The sequence below is a fragment of the Cololabis saira genome, chromosome 19 (genome assembly GCF_033807715.1).
Source record: "Cololabis saira isolate AMF1-May2022 chromosome 19, fColSai1.1, whole genome shotgun sequence".
NCBI classification, from domain to species: domain Eukaryota; kingdom Metazoa; phylum Chordata; class Actinopteri; order Beloniformes; family Belonidae; genus Cololabis; species Cololabis saira.
Genome location: NC_084605.1, coordinates 33893873 through 33915006, shown reverse-complemented (window position 1 = coordinate 33915006; position 21134 = coordinate 33893873). Strand labels below are relative to the sequence as shown.

General features: G+C 40.1%; 1 protein-coding gene across 2 annotated transcripts in view; it reads right to left on the bottom strand.

Annotated features, from left to right (window-relative positions):
- dnmbp (dynamin binding protein) overlaps nt 1-14966 on the bottom strand; it is a 65347-nt gene extending 50381 nt beyond the window's left edge. For both annotated transcript variants that reach the window (XM_061709317.1, XM_061709318.1), the window contains exon 1: nt 14657-14966. The gene's annotated coding sequence lies outside the window, so the exon portion shown is untranslated. The remainder of the gene's footprint in view (nt 1-14656) is intronic.
- Between the last annotated feature and the right edge of the window lie 6168 nt (nt 14967-21134).

Genomic DNA, 21134 nt, shown 5'->3' with positions numbered 1-21134 from the left:
GAGGATTTTTTACACGTTTGAGGAAAACTGAGCATGTGAATGATTTGAAATAAGCTTTGAAAACTAAATTTCTCTCTGTAGCCGAGAGGATATGACTCTGGCAGGGTGGAGGAGCAGCCACTCAGGTGATGGGCACAGGTGTGCCCCATCAACCTCTCCACCCTGCCTCCTTTGATAAGGAGGGACTGCACAGCAGCAAAGGGGCGGCTGGCTGAAGGTGCTTGTTCACGTGTGTCTGGTGAAACTGGTGAATAAAGAGTTCTGCACTGAAACCCCGTGTCCTCTGTCCTGTCGATCGGCCCCCGTAGCACTAGCCCTGCTACAATGACATATTATAAACAGACCTCAGTTTTTTTACAGGAATACCTGTACTTGTGTGAGGTGCCTCTCCTCTAGTTGTGGAAAAAAACATCTTAATCAAATCACCACGTCAGGGTTGGAAGGGTTAATGGTCAGACAGCAGTCTTCAGATTTGCTCATTGTCAAAGTATTTATATAGTAAGTTTCGTTGGGTAATGCCATCTACGCTCTTGCAGTGGAGAAAAAGATGCATTTATATTTGAGTCTGTGTCTTTGGTGTCTCATCCACTGTGATTGAGTTTACGACCACCTGATTTCTGCACTGGGACATCCGAAGAGTCGCTAGGCAGTTGAAGCTTCCACGCAGTTAATCCACAGATCTGCATCCAGCCAGACAAGCTCCTTAGCTGTATTTCTGGATTCATGTGTGTGTCAGCCGACTCCCTGCTTGCCAACTTTTACACTGTTCTTGAGAGGTGACTGACTACACACGCTGCCATCGGGTGAACTCTGTCATGGCATTTTCCAGGGATACTGTGGGATTACAGCGTACTTGACCACTGTCAGGGGGGATTTTACCCTAGACAGCAGACACTGTAGTTTTTTTGTTTTTAGTTAAGCATGTTTTCATTTTTGTTTATAGCTGAAACTCCATGGTATTACATTTACACTATGTCACATCACTCTTGTTAAGTTACTTTTTTCATATCTTGATCTAATCTTATGAACAGCAACACACACTTTAAATTTCCACATCTATTTTGATTAAAAAAGAGAATGAATGTAGTCTTCTTCTGCCAAACTCCCCGGAGAGGCATGACATGCATGTTTCAGTATGCCAGTGATTCATTCTGACTCACCACAGCAAGGATGAGGGTTTTCCTTTGGATTGGAAAAAAAGATTAAAATGGGAGGAATATTTAGACCAGCAAAGCAGTGCACCATGGTATTCCCCGACCAGTCAGCTGGTGATCGAAATTGGCAGATCTTTGGCCAATCGGGGCCTCTTTTGGAGGTGGGAGTAAAATGGAACTGCGCAGGGTGATAGAGGAATCTGTCCAAGAAATTCGCCCCGGAACCACGTTTCCCACATGGAAGTTTTTAAAGATACTGTATGTAAAAATAAATAAATGAGAGGACGAACCACAAAAATACGCAGCCAGCGGCCTCTGTCATTTTAAAAACATGAATAAAGCTTCACTACAACAGCGGTTACTGATTGTTTTTAAGTTAAGGGGAATGAATGAGATGGTGTGAGTGAGACTATTGTGCACCACTTGGCACAATCCTGGAGAAAGTAACAGGACTAGGACAGACAGTTAAGTCAACAGCTGACACACCCACAGACGCAAACACACATCCACTGTATATGCACATCACAGCTGACAGTTGGACAAAGCACCAGCTGTCCGACCCAAGAAATGGCCCTGAGACATCATCTGCCTTTGGTAAACTATCCCATGAGTGTTTGTAAGTGGTAAATGTGCTCATTTACACAAGACATAGATTGTGAGTTGGCAGTCTATTTTGGACTGACATAACCATTGAATGAATGTACGACATCTGAAGCACAAATAAAAGTAGAAAGAGATTCAAAAGACACAACTGACATCTGAGGGTGGGAAAAAAGAAAGATGATGTGTTGCCATGAATGTGGATACTTGTTTACATGTGGGAGCGACAGACTGAACAGTCTAAAAAGCAGCTAATGACCTGAATAACCCCAAGTGGAAACAACTTCAATAGAAGAGGTCAAGGGTGTAGAGGAAAAGACAAAGTTGAGGTTTAACCATTTATTTGCCTCCAATGGTCTAAGAATTGTGAGATTCCGGGGAAGTAAAATGGATGAAACGGGCAAGCAGCGGGAGCTTCTAGATTTAGATTTATTTTAGATTTATTTATTTGCACAGTTAAACATTACACAAATAAAAGTACCAACTTTACAAATTAAAGTGCAGGAAGAGGCGAAAACTCAAAGAGCTTATCAGGTGCCGAACTCCTCACCCTATCTCTAAGGGAGCGTCCAGCCACCCTGCGGAGGAAACTCATCTCTAAGGGAGCGTCCAGCCGCCCTGCGGAGGAAACTCATCTCGGCCGCTTGTATCCGCGATCTTGTCCTTTCGGTCACTACCCAAAGTTCATGACCATAGGTGAGGGTAGGTGCGTAGATTGACCGGTAAATCGAGAGCTTCGCCTTTCGGCTCAGCTCCCTCTTCACCACGACGGTCCGGTACATCGACCGCATAACTGCGGACGCTGCACCGATCGTTCCCTTACTCGTGAACAAGATCCCGAGATACTTGAACTCCTCCACCTGAGGCAGGACTTCTCCACCCACCCGGAGAAGGCATGCCAACCTTTTCCGAGTGAGAACCATGGCCTCGGTTTTGGAGGTGCTGATTCTCATCCCTGCCGCGTCGCACTCGGCCTCAAACCGCCCCAGCACATGCTGAAGGTCCCGGTCCGAAGAAGCCAACAGGACAACATCATCCGCGAAAAACAGAGATGAAATCCTGTGGTTCCCAAACCGGATCCCCTCCGGCCCCTGGCTGCGCCTAGAAATCCTGTCCATAAAAATTATGAACAGGACCGGTGACAAGGGGCAGCCCTGCCGGAGTCCAACATGCACCGGGAACAAGTCTGATCTACTGCCGGCAATGCGAACCAAACTTCTGCTCCGATCATACAGAGACCGGACAGCCCTTAATAGAGGGCCCCGGACTCCATACTCACTCAGCACCCCCCACAGAATGGCACGAGGGACACGGTCAAATGCCTTCTCCAGATCCACAAAACACATGTAGACTGGTTGGGCAAATTCTCATGAACCCTCGAGCACCCTGCGGAGGGTATAGAGCTGGTCCAGTGTTCCGCGACCGGGACGAAAACCGCATTGTTCCTCCTGAATCCGAGGTTCAACTATCGGCCGTAATCTCCTCTCCAGTACCCTGGCGTAGACTTTCCCGGGGAGGCCGAGAAGTGTGATCCCCCTATAGTTGGAACACACTCTCCGGTCCCCCTTTTTAAACAGAGGGACCACCACCCCGGTTTGCCACTCCAGCGGTACTGTTCCCTTCCTCCATGCAATGTCGCAGAGGCGTGTCAACCAAGACAGCCCTACGACATCCAGAGACTTGAGGTACTCAGGGCGGATCTCATCCACCCCCGGTGCCCTGCCACTGAGGAGTTTACGAACCACCTCAGTGACCTCGGCTTGGGTGATGGATGAGCACATCCCCGAGTCCTCACCCTCTGCTTCCACAGTGGAAGGCATGTCAGTCGGGTTGAGGAGATCCTCGAAGTATTCCTTCCACCGTCCGACAATGTCCCCAGTCGAGGTCAACAACTCCCCACCCACACCGTAAACGGTGCCGGCAGAGTACTGCTTCCCCCTTCTGAGGCGCCGAACGGTCCTCCAGAATTTCATCGAGGCTGACCGAAAGTCTTCCTCCATGGCCTCCCCGAACTCCTCCCAGACCCGAGTTTTTGCCTCCAGGACCGCCCGAGCCGCGGCTCGCTTGGCCTGCCGGTACCTATCTACTGCGTCAGGAGTCCCACCGGCCAACATAGCCCGGTAGGACTCCTTCTTCAGTCTGACGGCATCCTGTACTTCCGGTGTCCACCACCGGGTTCTAGGATTGCCGCCACGACAGGCACCGGAGACCTTGCGTCCACAACTTCGAACCGCCGAGTCGACAATGGAGGCAGAGAACATGGTCCACTCGGACTCAATGTCCCCCGCCTCCCCCAGGATCTGAGAGAAGCTCTCCCGGAGGTGGGAGTTGAAGATGTCCCTGACAGAGGGCTCGGCCAGACGTTCCCAACAGACCCTCACAATCCGTTTGGGTCTGCCCGGTCTGTCCAACCTCCTCCTCCGCCAGCGCATCCAACTCACCACCAGGTGGTGATCAGTTGACAGCTCAGCCCCTCTCTTCACCCGAGTGTCCAAGACATGCGGCCGAAATAAATAAATAAAAAACACATGTCTGATAAATATTTATGTTATAAATGTTGAGAATATAAAGTTTCTGAAACAAAGGAGTGGAGGGGCTGTATGAATCTGAACAAGTTGCTATCCTGACAAAACGTTTCTGACAAACCAAAATTTTATGTAATGTTGTGGGAAAAGTACTGGCCCAGACTATATTACAGTAAGAAAGATATCGGTAAATTAGACTATAATAAAGAGTGAGAAGACAATTAGTTTTAACCAAATGTCTAATAATGCCTAGCTTCATGTTCAGAATCGTAGCTGCAGACTTTAAACAGACCAGAAGGAGCGGGGCAAGAGTGCCGCGGCACTTGTTTACAACAGATGGAGTAATCCTGGCTGTGAAGGGGAACCTCTGCATTCCAGATGTTGAACTGTAGGCGTTAAGTTTCCAATAATGCTGTTTACTGAGAGAGTTCACCTGTGTTACCTCCCGACCCTGCGTAGGATGTCTGTTAGAGCTGTTGCCAGACAACAAACACATCTACCCAATAAATGTTGATAATCTCTTGAGATTTCAACCGCACCCCTCTCTCTCTGCTAAAGTTCACCCTCTCCAACTATTCATCTTAATCTTTGCTATCTTCTCCTGAGAGATTCACACTGCAACAGCATCATTTCTCCTTGGGGGATAAATTAATTATAATTCCTTCAAAAAGTTTTACACAGATTAACTGGAATTTGATCAAGTAATTAATCAATACATCAATCAGCAAACAACAATTGTGGCGTTATTTTACTTTTATTTAACTGTAAAACCGTGGAAACTAACACACCGCTGCTACAATGGCAAGGTTTCTAAGTATTTCATGCCCAGACATGTGTGAATGTTGAAAACTGTGTTGGAATCCCAAATAAAGAAACGCTGGGAGAATAAACGGATGGATGGATGGATGGATGGATGGATGGATGGATGGATGGATGGATGGATGGATGGATGGATGGATGGATGGATGGATGGATGGATGGATGGATGGATGGATGGATGGATGGATGGATGGATGGATGGATGGAGCTCAAGTACAAAAACAGAAAAGTGAGCAAAAATAGATAATAACGGTAGCTGGTATTCTATGTACAAGTATACATTATGGATGGAGGGTTGTGGGGGTATGCAAATAGATAATATCCAACTATAAATAGGATTTACACATACACACACATTAGTATACGACAAGCAATGATGCAACACCATACCTTGTTTTTGACTCGTTTCTGGCAGAGTTGTTCCTGATACCAGTATCAGAAATACTTGCAGATACTGCCAAAAATCTGTGAGTCTTTACATCTACATATGATGCGATACCATGCAATTTTTACAGAGCAACAAATCTTCTTGGTTGCTCTAAAAGCCGGAACAAGAATTTACTCTGTGCCTGGTTTGAGTCACCTGAAGCAGAAGCGCATAAGATGTTAGACTGATTTAGCTATACCTAGCATTACCATTATGGCCACAACATGCCACTTTGCTTTATTTTAGGCTGGGAAATCCCATCAGGAAAACTGCAACATTCTCCTCATACAAGGCAGCAGTTTCTGCACTGAAACCAGAACAATGGTGGTAAAAACTGTAAAATTTAATGTCTTAGATGACCGGCCCCTGTAAATATCTGGAGCAGTGGTACAGCTTTTCAGGTTGGAAATGCAATTCTCACTGCTCCTTATTTAATAGATATCTAACAGATATAATACATTGTATCTGATGAAAAAATAAAAATAACACAACAACAGTACTCAATGTCGGGTGATGCACACAGCCCGAGTATTGGATTCAGAATTGGAAAGAAAAGAATTGGTATCACAACATCTCTAGTTTCTGATAACAGAGATATCGAATAACAGGTCCCTTTTTGTCTTTAATCCTAGGAACAGAGTGGCTACTCTTCCAGAGAAGATCTGTTACACTAGTTAAATGCAAGAATCATTTGTTTTCTTCGTGTCCATCCTCTAGTCTAGCTTTCTAACTTTTTCTGATTTGTTTAGAGTGGCGGAAGTGGTATCTGCTGACCTGCTGTATCTACTATCGAACCGTCTGATGCCAACAATAAAGCCGCTGCCTCATTATCTGTCTGCCTGCCAGGACGACGCTCACACTGATACACAGCCCCGGGGCCATTCAACCTATTCAGACACGCACTGAAGAGGCAGTCTGGCACGTGGCTGTGTGTGAATATTAACACACACAGACACACACTGATCGAATCCTCTGGAGCGGCCTGGATGACAGCTGATGTCTTTTGATAGCGTGTGTTTACCAGGGCCTGGCGTTGTGCAGCAGCGTAGCACCCGCCCACCCAGAATGCTGAGCCCACTGAAATCTATTCACCTCAGAACAACACGGCCAAAGCAGGTGGGCGGCCAGTGGACAGTTCTGGATATCAAAACTGTAGAGCATCTGTTGCAACTCTTTGAGCGTCTAGTCTTTCAGCACATGTGATAGGGGAGGTGTGGGGGAGAGGGAGAGAGCTTAGTTTACACGATGGCTGTCAATACAAACCATGTGGTTTTAGGAACATGTGTTTGTTAAACTGTCTGTGGCAGGTAGGCATAACTAGTCTTGATATTAGATGGGGTTTTTTTTCTTCACACGTAAATCCCAAATAAACATTGTGGTGTGTAAATAATCTGCGATCAGAGGTGTCTTCAGTATTCACATTCATTACTCAGGTAGAAGTATAGATACTAGAGTTTAAAAATACTGCTGTAGAAGTTGAAGTATCAACTCAAGTTTTTTACTCAAGTAAAAGTATAAAAGTACTGGTTTCAAAACTACTTAAAGTATAAAAGTAAAAGTAATGTAAGGGGGAAAAGCCATTAAGGACGAAAGCCATTGAAAATGAATGTATCTTAGTATAATGCAAATATATTAAAGAAGCATATGTGTACTATTGAGCATTAACATGTGTTTCAGAGAGCAGGAGATATGATGACTAGTTGCCTATAAGTATTGTAATGGTGCAAAAAGTCAAACTCCAGAGGCAGAGGCATGATATCATTTATCCTAACCTTTATTGGAATGTACATCCAAGTTTAGTTGCAGGAATCTGAGGGAACGGATGTAAGAACAAAACTGGACAAGAACATCTGAAACAACCACAACCAAATTCACTCTATCCGGATGGAGCAATTTAACTGGATAGTTTTTATTTAAAGGCCGAAATGAAATAGAGTAACGAGGCTGTTTTTAAAATGTAAGGAGTAAAAAGTACAGATAATTGTGTGAAAATGTAAGGAGTAAAAGTAAAAAGTCGTTTGAAAAATAATTACTCCAGTGAAGTATAGATAACCAAAATTTCTGCTTAAGTAAGGTAACAAAGTATTTGTACTTCGTTACTTGACACCTCTGTCTGCGATAAACAAATGCTGAAGAAATGATTCAGTTCAGGACCAGAACCATATCCTGTTCAATAATCTGCGTGGTCTTATAACATTTCTCTCTTAATAACTTAAAAGACAAATATGTCTGAGAATTGCTTGTTTTGTTAAACCAGCACTCAAAGAAATTTGAGCATTTCAGTATTACATGAGGCAGAAAAGTACCAAATGATTGCTGTTTGGAAACATGAAGCTTTGCTATCTAATTTATCAGTCTTTCCTTTAAACATCAATATAATGACAGGACTCTTAGGAGAACAGCCCATTTTACAACACATTTCATTCAGATGAGGCAGCGCGGATCGGCTACGGCCAACTGGATAAATGAACACATCTGGCATGTTGAATCGAGAGCCTAAAGATGCCAAACTGCTGAAATGTTTGGTGGCGCCACTCTGTCGCACTTAGACAAACGAACGATACAATGAGGACATAAAAATAGATGCTTAAGTAGAGCTGTTTCGACACTATTCTTTTTTCCCTTATGGTATTGATTCTGACACCTGGGCTTTAAGTACTGGCCGATGCAGAGAACCTATCAGATACTATATCGGATTACATTCATTACTAACCTTGCTCACTTCTAGAGCAATGAAAGATGCAATGAAGAAGAACTGGGGTTCTGCTCATAAATATATACTCACATATCCTCATACTCACACATCTTGATACTCAGATTCTGCTAAAAAAAATAAGGGTATTTCTAATGCTGGTCTTGGATCTGAACAACAAGCATATTGTTCTGCAAGTTAACAGACCAAACTATGACTCATCCTGATTCATAAAAAAGCAGTACTTTTGCTTTCTATACAACTGGTTTTAATGGTACAGCTGATTAGTGAAATCCTCTCCGGTGAGCAGCTATGAAAAAAGTGCAATAATTTTATGTGTCAACAATTTCCCATTAGTCCAATTATGAAGGAACAGGAAGATTGCTTATTTTTCGCTGATCTAAACCACTATTCCATATCATATTAACATATGCACTACATGAAAAAAACAGCTTTACTCAAAGAACCTCAATGTTTAAAGGCAATCATATTTTGATTTGATATGTTTATTTGGTCACGTTATAGAAGTCAGTAGTCAATACAAAGTTTTTTGCATGTATATCAAGCAAGGACTAAAAGGTGTAGACTGAAGCCAAAGCTTATTTTGTCTACCCTTTTAACACGATGTAACCAGAAGGGCTGGGTATCGATTCAAATGTCAAGAATCGATTCGATTCCGATTCTTAATATTCAGAATCGATTATCATGATTCGATTCGATCCGATATTGATTTGGCTTAGTGTTATTTAAAATGTTTTTTGAGCTGTTGCCTGAATTATATGACTGTAAAATAACTATTGAAATAATAATTTCACAATAATTATTGTGAAATAACTAAGAAATAAATAACTCAAACAGGCCTTTCAATATCCATTTAAAGTGCAAAAAAGAAAGAAATTGCAACAGCTCATGCAGTAAACAAATCATTTTAGCTTATCTAATTTATTCTGTCACCAGTATTGCCATGAAGCACCTGGCATTTTTCAGAAGTATCATGACAAACTGTGTGTCCGACTACTGGGATTAAAGTTCACCTGGCGAAAATGATGAAAAAAAAAAATTTTTTAAATCGATCTTTAGACATAAGAATCGATTTTTAGGAATTAATATGAGAATCGATTTAGAATCGGAAAATTGATTTTTTTCAACACAGGCCTAGTAACCACTATAGTGCAAGATTTGAAAAAAACTAAACAAAATAACTACATGAAAAATAAATAAGAAAAAGAAATAAATGTTGCTCAAACTGGCCTATCTCGGCTTAACATCATCCACTCAAATCAGCGTGATGGTACATGCAGTAAAGTTGGCAGATGTGCTGAATGTGGCAGGACATGCCCACCGTCCTTTTCAAATCAGTCATCTTCCACACCGTTGTACTTCCACAGTTACTCTTGTCTTGTTTTTATATCCTTCATACAATAAACTCTGCCCGCTGACTAAATGTACAAAGGGAAAGGGTTACTGACTTATGTTGAAATATGTATCATGGTGTGGAACAATAAAATCTCATTGTCCTTAACAGCTGAGCTATAAAGAAAGTTACAAGAAGGACTGTTGCTTAATGCAGAGGGAAAAACCTGGGTGGGTCCGTGTAATCATCTGGAAACACCCATTTTTGGCTCATTCATTGATCTACAGACTGTAAATCTACCTCCTCTCCTGTCTGGAAAACACACAAACATTCCACAAGGGAATGTCAGCATTTTTCTGTCTCTTTCATCCTGTCTTCTTGTTTCATGCCGTAACTAAAGCTATGCACATATTTGTCTCTCCTTTCCTTGCTCAAGCATGCACGTTACATATCAAAGACTACAACGATATGACACACGTGCATACACGTGGGTGGAACAGCTTTTCTTTTTTTTTTTTCATAAACATTTCCACAGTGAGGAGAGCAACTGGGATGATCTGGAAGGCTGAAGCTGTGTTGTCCCGGATACAGAGATCTGTTTGGATGGAAGAGGCTTGTCCCTGAGAGGACCCCGGAGGTGCCCAAGGATATGCCGCACCCTTAAAACCCGGCCCAGTCCTAATAGTTTGCATATGAGCTGTTATATAACAGATCCCTCGCATGACTGCATAAATATCATCACTCCATGGAATGTGAACTCCGTACATTCTTTGAGGAGAAGCCCAACTCAGGACAAATTTCAAAACCTTTTCAGGGATTGAGGGCATGGTTTTTCCTTTACTGGGTGTGCTGAGTGCTGACACATTTATGAATCATCTCATGGTACAACGCTTGCTGGTCCTGGCTTGGGATATTCTGCATAGGAATTTAGCATGCCAATCTTCCAAAAGTTACATACTAATAATTAATGATGATAGAAAAAAAAAATGAGATGATCCCCCGATTAAATAAAACTTATATGGCTGGAAGGCTGAAATAAGTTAAATGGGGCTTGCACTAAGATCAGAGCAAAGTTCTGAGTCTAACCAGAATGAATATTTTAGTTATTTTCACCAAAATAACTAAACCAGGGGTTCATGTTCTGGGTCTCTGGAAAGCGTCTAGAGACAACATCTGTTGTATTAGACGCTATACAAATAAAATTGAATTGAATTCAAAAGTCCTTCCACAGATTCAGGAACAGCTGCACAACTTTAAGACCAAACACAAAATCCTTGGACTCTTCGGATAAGAGGCACATGGGAAAACTTTGAACAAAAAAACTTTTTCTGTAGCCACCGGGGAAGAATGAAATCCCAAAAGCTGGATCGAAATAACTCCTATTTATTCACTTAGTGAAACATGTCAATTTTGTCAGCTTGGATTACATCCAACAGTTGTATCTAAACTATTCTGATGCAGTGTGGATTATTTTTACTGAAGGTACATGCATTTGGATGGGTTTGAATTAAGGCAGAGTTTATCTGACACCTATCCAGAGCTATAAGAGCCCTGAATAATAAGTAACTCAGCAAGTCTTGTTTGCAAACTCCAGTTTACTATTTCAACTTGTGTAACCCCTATTCTGCTTTCTAGAGCATGTGTTCAAGCTCAGCTTTTATCCTTAGTCCTAAAAAGCTCTAAATGTGTGCCCATTAAATAATATCTAAATAAACTATACATATCCTTGTATGCTTTACATCATTATCTGCAGTATCTGATCATATCAAAAGTATTTCATCACCAATATAAAGAAACATTACTGTTCCTGTGTTTTTCTTACTTCCAGCAGGTCTTGCTGTGATGAGAGAATAAAAGGAATGCTGCCATTCTATTTTATGCCTGACAAAGCAGGCATAAAATAAAATCTGAGGTGTTGGCAGATTATTTACCAGGATGAAGGGAATTTCTTGTAGTACATCAAATTACTTTCAGTCACTCATGCAGCTTTGCTCTGCGGGACATTCTGTGCCGCAGCTGCCTTTCACAATGATGACTAGTGATGACAACAAAACAATGATAATCAACCATGCTGTGCTTTACTTTTAAAAAAAAACATCATATTTTGGATTTAGTTATTTGGCCAGTTACACTGTCTACAATATGTAGACACGCAACACCTCGTGTTTCCTTGTCACCAAGTGCTGATATATGACCTGTTACTAGCGTTCAATAATTAAGTGTGACGGATACTTGCAAGTATACAAAATCTTGACTGTATTAGACACTAAACACAAAAGCAGGGCAACAAAAAAAGAAAGAAAAGCCACACTTGATAAGTGGTCCCAATAGCAAGGAAGCACTTTTGTGACTCATTTAAAGAAAAGAAAAAAAAGAAAAGTCATACAAGTCACTAAACCTTTCATTTTCATGTGAAAATTACTGGTTTGTTCCCTGCAATAAACGCAAAATAGCTTCACTTTAGGTAACTGCCAGTGCTAAAGCTGTTAACTACTTACACTGCAGCAGAAGATCAAAAGCAAAGTAGGAGTAATCCCTGCAGACTGCAGTGTGGATGGTTTGAACATGTGCTTACTGCAGATCTGATCAGCAAATTTGAAAATGATTCTTCAATGACATTTTTCATTTGGCGGTGGTTTGGGTTTTTTTTTTTTTTTTGTGGATCATTTTCTCCTAAATTCAAATTATGAAAAGTGCCTCTTTCCCTTTTATGTGGGAATACAGATAAGAAAGAGCAGCATCAATTATGTTGTGCTAACTACATAAATTAGGGCCTGTCACACAGCATTAGAGATTAATGTTGAAGAAAAATGCTTTGCTTGTTAACAACAAATCAGATCTGTTCTACACTGTTGGAGGCTGGCAGACAGTAAGACGTAACACTTTCCTGAGACAACCAGTAGCATACATTCACTGCTCAATAATAAGATCATGTGCAAAAGCAAACAACACTGAATCGTCTTCAGATGCAGTTTTCCCCTTTAACTTTCTCTTTGTACGTTTAAAGCTGGTATCAGAATCAGAATCAGAATACTTTATTGTCAGTGTACCTGGGTACAGTGAGATTTGAAGCAGCATCACCTCTCCAGTGCAAGACAAATAACAGTAGTGCAAACAATAAGAAATATAAAAAATATAAATAATATAAAAAATATAAAAAAGGTTACGGTGCATTTGAATCGTTTTTTTTTTTTTACAGATGACAGTATATACATATGTAGGAATATTGCACAGAGTCCAGGAGAAGTATTGCACAGGTAGAAGGTAGAAGCATCTTCATCCACACCAACTGACAGAATCAGCTTGCAACTGCTTTAGTCTCAGCTAGAGGCGCACAAGTCTTATAATAAGTTATTTCAAACACACAGCTGTGAACTAACAATTCTGCAAGTCATTTTGCATTATGGGATAAGATGTTTAGCAAAGTTCTTTAGGTTGATAAGTTGATCACAGCCAAAATGTGACCTGCTATTTATTCAAGAAACCATGATACCATATTACTTTTCTATATTCTAGATAAACACAAGCTTTTAATGGTGTTCCACCTTTTTTGCCTTTGAAAGCAGATTTATATTTTAGCACCTGTATCTAATTTCCACTAAACAAATTGGTATCAGTTTAGTTTTGGCATCACTGTGTACAATTTTGACCAAAAACATAGCCTGATCTTCTGGTATATAGTCATTTCAAAAATATTTGAACTTGCACTGGTGTACATTTTTTGTTTTAGGGATAAATAAGAACTGTTTGGGTTTTTTTTTTAACAACTTTCACCAAACAGTAGTCACCATTTCATAGATTTCGCTGCTTTCAGTGCTCTAATACAACTGCAATGAATACAGGACTGTCTCAGAAAATTAGAATATTGTGATAAAGTTCTTTATTTTCTGTAATGCAATTAAAAAAAACAAAAATGTCATACATTCTGGATTCATTACAAATCAACTGAAATATTGCAAGCCTTTTATTATTTTAATATTGCTGATTATGGTTTACAGCTTAAGATTAAGATTCCCAGAATATTCTAATTTTTTGAGATAGGATATTTGAGTTTTCTTAAGCTGTAAGCCATGATCAGCAATATTAAAATAATAAAAGGCTTGCAATATTTCAGTTGATTTGTAATGAATCCAGAAAGTATGACATTTTTGCATTACAGAAAACAAAGGACTTTATCACAATATTCTAATTTTCTGAGACAGTCCTGTAAATGATAAACATGATCAAATACAGGAAATATTTCTGAATCCAGAATGTATGACATTTTTGTTTTTTTAATTGCATTACAGAAAATCACAATATTCTGATATTCTGAGACAGTCCTGTATAGTAATTTCAAAAATTTGCTTGCCCTGGTTTACATTTTTTGTTTTAGGGATAAATAAGAACTGTTTGGTTTGGTTTTTTTTAACAACTTTCACCAAACAGTAGTCACCATTTCATAGATTTTGCTGCTTTCAGTGCTCCAATATACAACTGCAATGAATATAGCTAAGCAATGGAAAACACCTTGATTAAACATAAATAATCAGGCACCATACTTGACCTCATATTGCCACTGAACTCGACTGTTAAAACAAAAATATCTGTGTTTTTTTGGTGGCACACCCCACTATGTCAATAATGAAAGGGTGTGGGGGCTTGGTTAGATAGGCAAGCTCAGGCAAACATATTTAAGGTTAGTGGAGTCAGGTTAGTACAGGTTAGTACAGGTTAATACAGCTGTGTCTCCCTGGGGAACAGCTGCAGCCCAGACCGCAGGTGACACAGCAGGGGATTGTTTTGTCTGCAGCTCTTCTGTCCTCTATCAGCCATCCATCATGCACAGTTAACCCAGTACTTGCACCGAGGATCATGTCCAAAAACACACCCAAAACCACCGCCATGCCCGCCTGAGACTGAGACTGCGTGGTGTTTGTTAAACGAGTCCAACGGAGAATAAAGTCGAGCATTAACACGACCAAACCAAAGGCATGACCACGCAACACTCGTGTGTTATTGCAGACTCACACATCCTTCATCCCGCGAAGGGCGTTTTCTGGTTCGACTGCAGCAGAAATAATCCAGGTTTTTGGTTTTTCTTACCTATAAGCAGCTGAAAGTGTAAGTGTAAGTCCGTTATGTCCCAGCTATCCCCTCCTGCAGCTGCTGGTGTGGAGTGTCGGAGCTGGATGAGCTTCGTCTCCGACACACAACTTTTTGAGCAGCTCCACGTCCCACGCCTGTGTGACTGCGTGTGTCGCGGGGTCACGAGTTTTTCCCGCAAGAAGTGCGTTTATCTGCGGCGTGGGTGTCCCGGCGGACCGCAGGACTGGTCAGCTGTCATCACGTAGGACACGGCAGCAGCAGCAGAGCCGAGGAGAGCCGTCCCCACGTCTCTCCATGACTACACACAACATCCCCACCCACTTCCCCGGGCACGGGCAGGGCTGCCCCGCTGCATGCCTGACGGAAAACACCCCCGCGGGGCCAGCCCTGCACAACATCTGGTCAATTTTATTTGTATTTCAGGATGTGGTGCATCCATGTGAATAATCACTTTTGATCTAAAATTAACTGTTTTCAAAATATGACTTTAAAAAAAAAAAGTGGTCTCTTGGCTCACCTTCCCGCGGTGAGGGGTAAATTGAGCCAAGGGAGAGGAGGGTAAATTGTGCAACTGATTATGTTGAAGTAAAACTTAAAATTTTCACCTCATTTAATGCCATATCAAAGCAAGACAAATTCAACACCAAATGACTCCTTAAATGTTTTATTTAAAGATAAAGTTTACAACTTCAAAGGCCAATTTTCTTCAACGGCCTATTTAAAGTTTTCAGAATAAAATCAACTTCATGTATAAACGAGACATATTGTTGTACCTTTTATTTTCATTTTTTTACATAGGTATTATGGAGATGTCTGTGATATTTTATATCACTGGGAAGCAGTACAAAAACACCCTTTTCCATCAAGGCTGAGCTCCAAGCAAGGGCCAGCAATCTTAACTTTGACAAGGTGCAAAAGTTGTAGTTCATCAACTGACCACTGGGGCTGGCTCCAAAAGTGAGTCAGAAGGCTCTAAATTTTAAAGGTTTTTTTTTTCTTCAGAAGGCTCTAAACAAAACAAAACAATCTCTTTTATGTCTGTGTCTCTCCTTTCTCTGTTCTTCATTCTCTCTGTCTGTTTTCTCTTTTCTTGCTCTGCCCAGTCTGGCCTCCAGCAGGAGGGTCCCCCCTTAGGATCCAGGTCCTGGTCCAGGTTTCTACCCCCTTATGATCCAGGTCCTGGTCCAGGTTTCTTCCCTCCTAAAGGAGTTTTTCTTGCCACTGTTTGGCTTAAGGTTTTTCTCCCACTAGGGGAGTTTTTACCTGCCATTGTTTATGTAATAATTGCTCGGGGGTTCATGTTCGTCTCTGGAAAGATCCTAGAGACAACTTCTTGTCCTCGAGGGCCGGTGTCCTACAGGTTTTAGATGTTTCCCTGCTTCATTGCAACATGATACAAAAAAAAAATGATATATGTTATATATTAAATTGTTATATATTAAAATGCATATATATGCTTTAGGTTTTTACCAATTTGGTATCAACCATTAATATGTATGCAGACAAAAAAAAAGGAATGTGATCTGTGATGTCACAGTACAGAGAAAATCTGAATGGCTCACTAAGTGACATATTTTCAGAGTAAGGTAGCCTCAAACAAAGTAACAAAAGTTGTGCTCTCTCAGAGGTTTAAAGCTACAATGCAAATTCCAGACACCCAAATATAAACATTTAAGCACTTAAAAAAAAAAAAAAAAAAAAAAGAAGTCTTCTTTAAGCAGTCACTGCTATTGTTGCACAGGCCATGGCCCAGCAGTGGAAATAAGAATAGGTCAAGTCCCAAATAAGATGCAAAACATTGATTTATAGCAAAAACCATCAGTCAGTTGTGAGGCATGACTGAACTAACTATGAGCTGAAAACATGGGTTCCATGTGGCCCCATATGGGTTGCTTGCAATGGTTAAGCTCAGGTACATGTGTGATGAATGGATATGGACTCAAAATGGATATCTTATCTGAGTCCCACCTGGACTTAACTGCATAATCAAACCCAAGTGGGCAGTTCACATTCTGTTGATATAGAATTAGCACATAATCCCATACGGGGCCTCATTTTTCAGCCCATTCAAATCTAAGATTGGCCTTCACATGCAAATGTTGGCTGTGACTAGTCAATATGAAATACAAATCGGTGTACGTGAAACACAAATCTACCATCACAAGATGCAAAATGATGATAAAGAGGCACAAAACAAACATGGAAATAGATAAGATTCACCATATGGGCCAAAATAGAGATGCAAAATAACCAACAGCGAACTTACATAACACAACGAAATGTGACACAAAGTGAAATGCAAAAGAACAATAATGAAAAGAAAAAGACCAAAATGTGAGGTCTTCCTGCCCAGTATATGTAAAAAGAAAACGACTCTACTCGAAGCATTGCTGAAGATGTAAAAACAACTGTCCATTTCATCTACATTTTGTGAAGCTGTTTGTTTTGTGTCTCTTTCAGTGTGTGAGTAGGACTAATGGAAACTCTTTACACATTTGAGGGCTTTCATTATCTCTCTCCACCTACATTTTTGTATGCCGTGATCGGTCAAGAAAAGACTTAAAGTTCTTCTTTTGCAAAGTTCTGAAGAAAAATCCTGGGTCAGCATGTCCACAAGAAAGACATTCGAACAAAAAATAGTATCATTATCTCTTCATATTTGTATAACAATATTCAACATGGCCTTGACTTTTATTGCATAATTTGAATGAGTGATATGTATTTATTGCTCAGTTTCAGGGTGAGGAGTTTATGTGACAAATGTAGTCAGAGTTTGCATGAAACATGTACAACTGAATATTGTTATTTCCTTTTACTAAAAATAGCCAATAAAAAAATTTATTTAATTTGTTGACCGTAGAATCAAAGTGAGATCAGAATAAACACGACTTTCGAGGGACGATCAACCAAAATCAGCGTGAAGATTTCCTCATTCGTTACCTCATTCCTCTGCATGTCAGCACATGTTTTGTTCTGTCCACTTCCCTCCTGCGCGAAAAATCTTGCATTTTCAGGAAGTAACATCATATAAGTCTGATGTACAAATCTTGTGATTTCTACATCATTATTTATACTTTCTTTTTCCTTCTCTGTTAAAGTAGTTTTTTGGGTGAAATAGCAACTGTTTATGATGGATTTGAACTTATTTCTTTTTCCTATATGTGACATGTCACAAAGAAAATAAAAGCATGTTTTCTCTTACAATAAAGCTCCTGACACTCAGGAGAGATAAAGTGTGTTGTCTGTATTCTGTTTATAGCTGTCCTCTCAAACTCTATCATTTAAAATAATTGAGAAAAGTAAACCATTTTAAATCAAACAAAATCATAGCTGCTGGATATGTAATTATATGTTTAGCAGCCTCTTTCTGAGCAGTTTCTTTGTGTGTGTTGGTGTGAAACCCTGAGACCAGTTTTTGCTGTGTCTGCTGTAATGACAGCTTCCTCATATGTGCTCTTATGTGCAGAACAATAGCAGGAAACAAATGCAGCCAGAAGCATTTGCCCTTGAGAGCAGCCAAGGAAAAGGGAAAGATATAAGAGAGGTCAGACACAGGAATTCACATGTTGGTGCGCAGTCATCTCGTCCATCATCTATCTTTGGCATCAATAAATGATACTCCTTAGTCATGTTACTGGAAAAAGAGCACGGATGTTACAATCAAATGCTGGCAGAAGATATTTTGGGTTAAAAAAAAAACCGAACTGGATTCTAAATTTATGCAGAGGTGTCAAAAGCATTCACATTCATTACGGGGTAGAAGTATAGACACTAGAGTTTAAAAATACTCCTGTACAAGTTTAAGTATCAACTCAAGTTTTTTACTCAAGTAAAAGTATAAAAGTACTGGTTTCAAAACTACTTAAAGTATAAAAGTAAAAGTAATGTAAGGGGGAAAAAAGCCATTGAAAATGAATGCATCTTAGTATAATGCAAACATATTAAAGAAGCATATATGTGTACTATTGAGCATTAACATGTGTTTCAGAGAGCAGCAGATATGATGACTAGTTGCCTATAAGTATTGTAATGGTGCAAAAAGTCAAACTTCAGAGGCATGTTATCATTTATCCTAACCTTTATTGGAATGTACATCCAAGTTTAGTTGCAGGAATCTGAGGGAACGGATGTAAGAACAAAACTGGACAAGAACATCTGAAACAACCACAACCAAATTCACTCTATCCGGATGGAGCAATTTAACTGGATAGTTTTTTTTAAAAGGCCGAAATGAAATAGAGTAACAAGGCTGTTTTTAAAATGTAAGGAGTAAAAAGTACAGATAATTGCGTGAAAATGTAAGGAGTAAAAGTAAAAAGTCGTCTGAAAAATAATTACTCCAGTGAAGTATAGATAACCAAAATTTCTACTTAAGTAAGGTAACGAAGTATTTGTACTTCGTTACTTGACCTCTGAATTTATGTGTGTATTAAAGGTGTATAACTGTTTGTACATAGAGTGTTTCTATGTACGCAAACATGTATATATTGTGTCTGATCATTCATCATCAACATTTGTGAGCTTTGAAAACAAAAACATGACCCCAACTGCATTTATTTTTTATAAAACAGCATTGTTCTCACCTTTGTCAGTGCTAACATGTTGCATTTTCATGAAAAACTTGATTTAATCTTCGCAACAATGCATGCATCATCTGATTTTTACATTTTTTTTTAAATCAAACGCAGTTATCTTGTAACTTCCACCCAGCCTGGGTCTTGCGGAGTCACAGATCGTCTGAGTCAATGAGTGTGGGTAGAAAAGGGTAGGAGATGCCGCACGCTGTCAGACCACCAGTGGGTTTCATTGACGCCACTTTTGGCCAAGTGTGCATTAATGCAATTGCAGCCTCTCGTGCACAGGCACACACACACAAACCCGTACACATTAAAGCTGGGAACGCTCCAGATCTTTGTGAAATGCAGGCTTTGTTTCCTCTCACAGTGGCCACTGTCAAAAGAGGGCAGTATGTGGGTCTATTGTTGTCTTTCAATATTTCTGCCAATTGAGCGTCGCTCTGTTGCTCTTGATGCACAGAGAACGTCGGCTGTCATACAATCCTGCTATTGTGTTTTCTCTGAGAAACATCAACTGTGGCAAAGGATGTCTGAGTGGGCAAAAAAAAAAAACGTGAAAATGATTGTGACTGGTTATTGTAGTTACTGGAAAAAGAGCACTGATGTCAGTAACTGAATGAATTAATGATTATCACAACTCAGATTTATCATGAAAGTGGGATCAATGCTCAATGTGACTAATATCAAGCTGCTAAGTTTTGAGTCACTGTTTGCTTTTTGTACAATGTCCATTCTCAGACTATGACTGCTCGTATCTGGCTACCAAACTGAATGTTGGTAAATGTCATGACTTGTTAGGTTAGATTCATCGCTGTATTCAAAGCTAAAGCTGCAGGATTGCTGTACTACTGACACTTCTGGTGCAAATAAAGCCTCATATTTTTTATTATTTTTGCACGGCTCCTTTGACTCCTCCTCCTCTGACCCTTTGGAACTGTCATAAATTGATAAAGTGCCAAGAAAAGTGAGCTTTTCCTCTTTCCTGTGCGTCAAGCAGGGGCCATTGTTGTCCTGTAGTGGTTGAGAATGAATAAGGGAACACAAGATTAGAAATCCTTTTGGTGAACTTTGAATTTGAGAATCAATCCCTGTCAAAGAGTCATACCATGACAAAACAATACTTAATAAAAAATAAATTAATGAAAAATCATGTCAGTAAAAAGGCTCTGTGGTTGAAATATCCAGTGACCGATAAGACCGAAAGAGAACTTGCAGATGAGGAGTCCACATAATAAGATGAGGAAAGTCTGTGGATCTGTTTTGGACTTTATATGCTGACTAATGCATTTCCCATTATTGCAGAAACATATGTATAAATTAAACTGCAAACAGTTGAGCAGATAGTGAGTTGGATAAATATGGCTGAAACTTTTTGAATGAACCAGCTCATTCTTTCATTTTTTGTCGGCGATGTCATCCTGTTGTTCAGCATCCTTTGCTGCCACCTCCAGGAAGCTGATGCTCAGTCTAGTGACTTCAGCCTGTCTTCTTTGAATCATCCTCAGAGAAAATAGCACTACAGTCAGGCACACAATAGTTGTTTTTCTTTTATGTATGGAGTGAGCTCATATTTGCAAATTTCCTTAATGACCTGCTCATGTGAACTTCCCCTCCTGCTCGGATTTCCTTCATTAATTGTTGTATCTTTGAGTCATTGTGCCTTCTAAAAGGAGAAAATATCTTAAAAATAATTTTAGACCAAAATGTGTTATGGACAAACCCTTTTTTTATTTCTATTCAGCTCACAGGAAAAATAAAATGAAAATTCTCCACAATAAAGAACTACCGGTACTGTATTTATTGACTTGTTTTGTTTGTTTCCTGGTTATTTTGTACTGATACCAATAATTTCATGTCTTCTGCAAAGACCAGTATATAAAAGAAAAATAAGTCTGTTT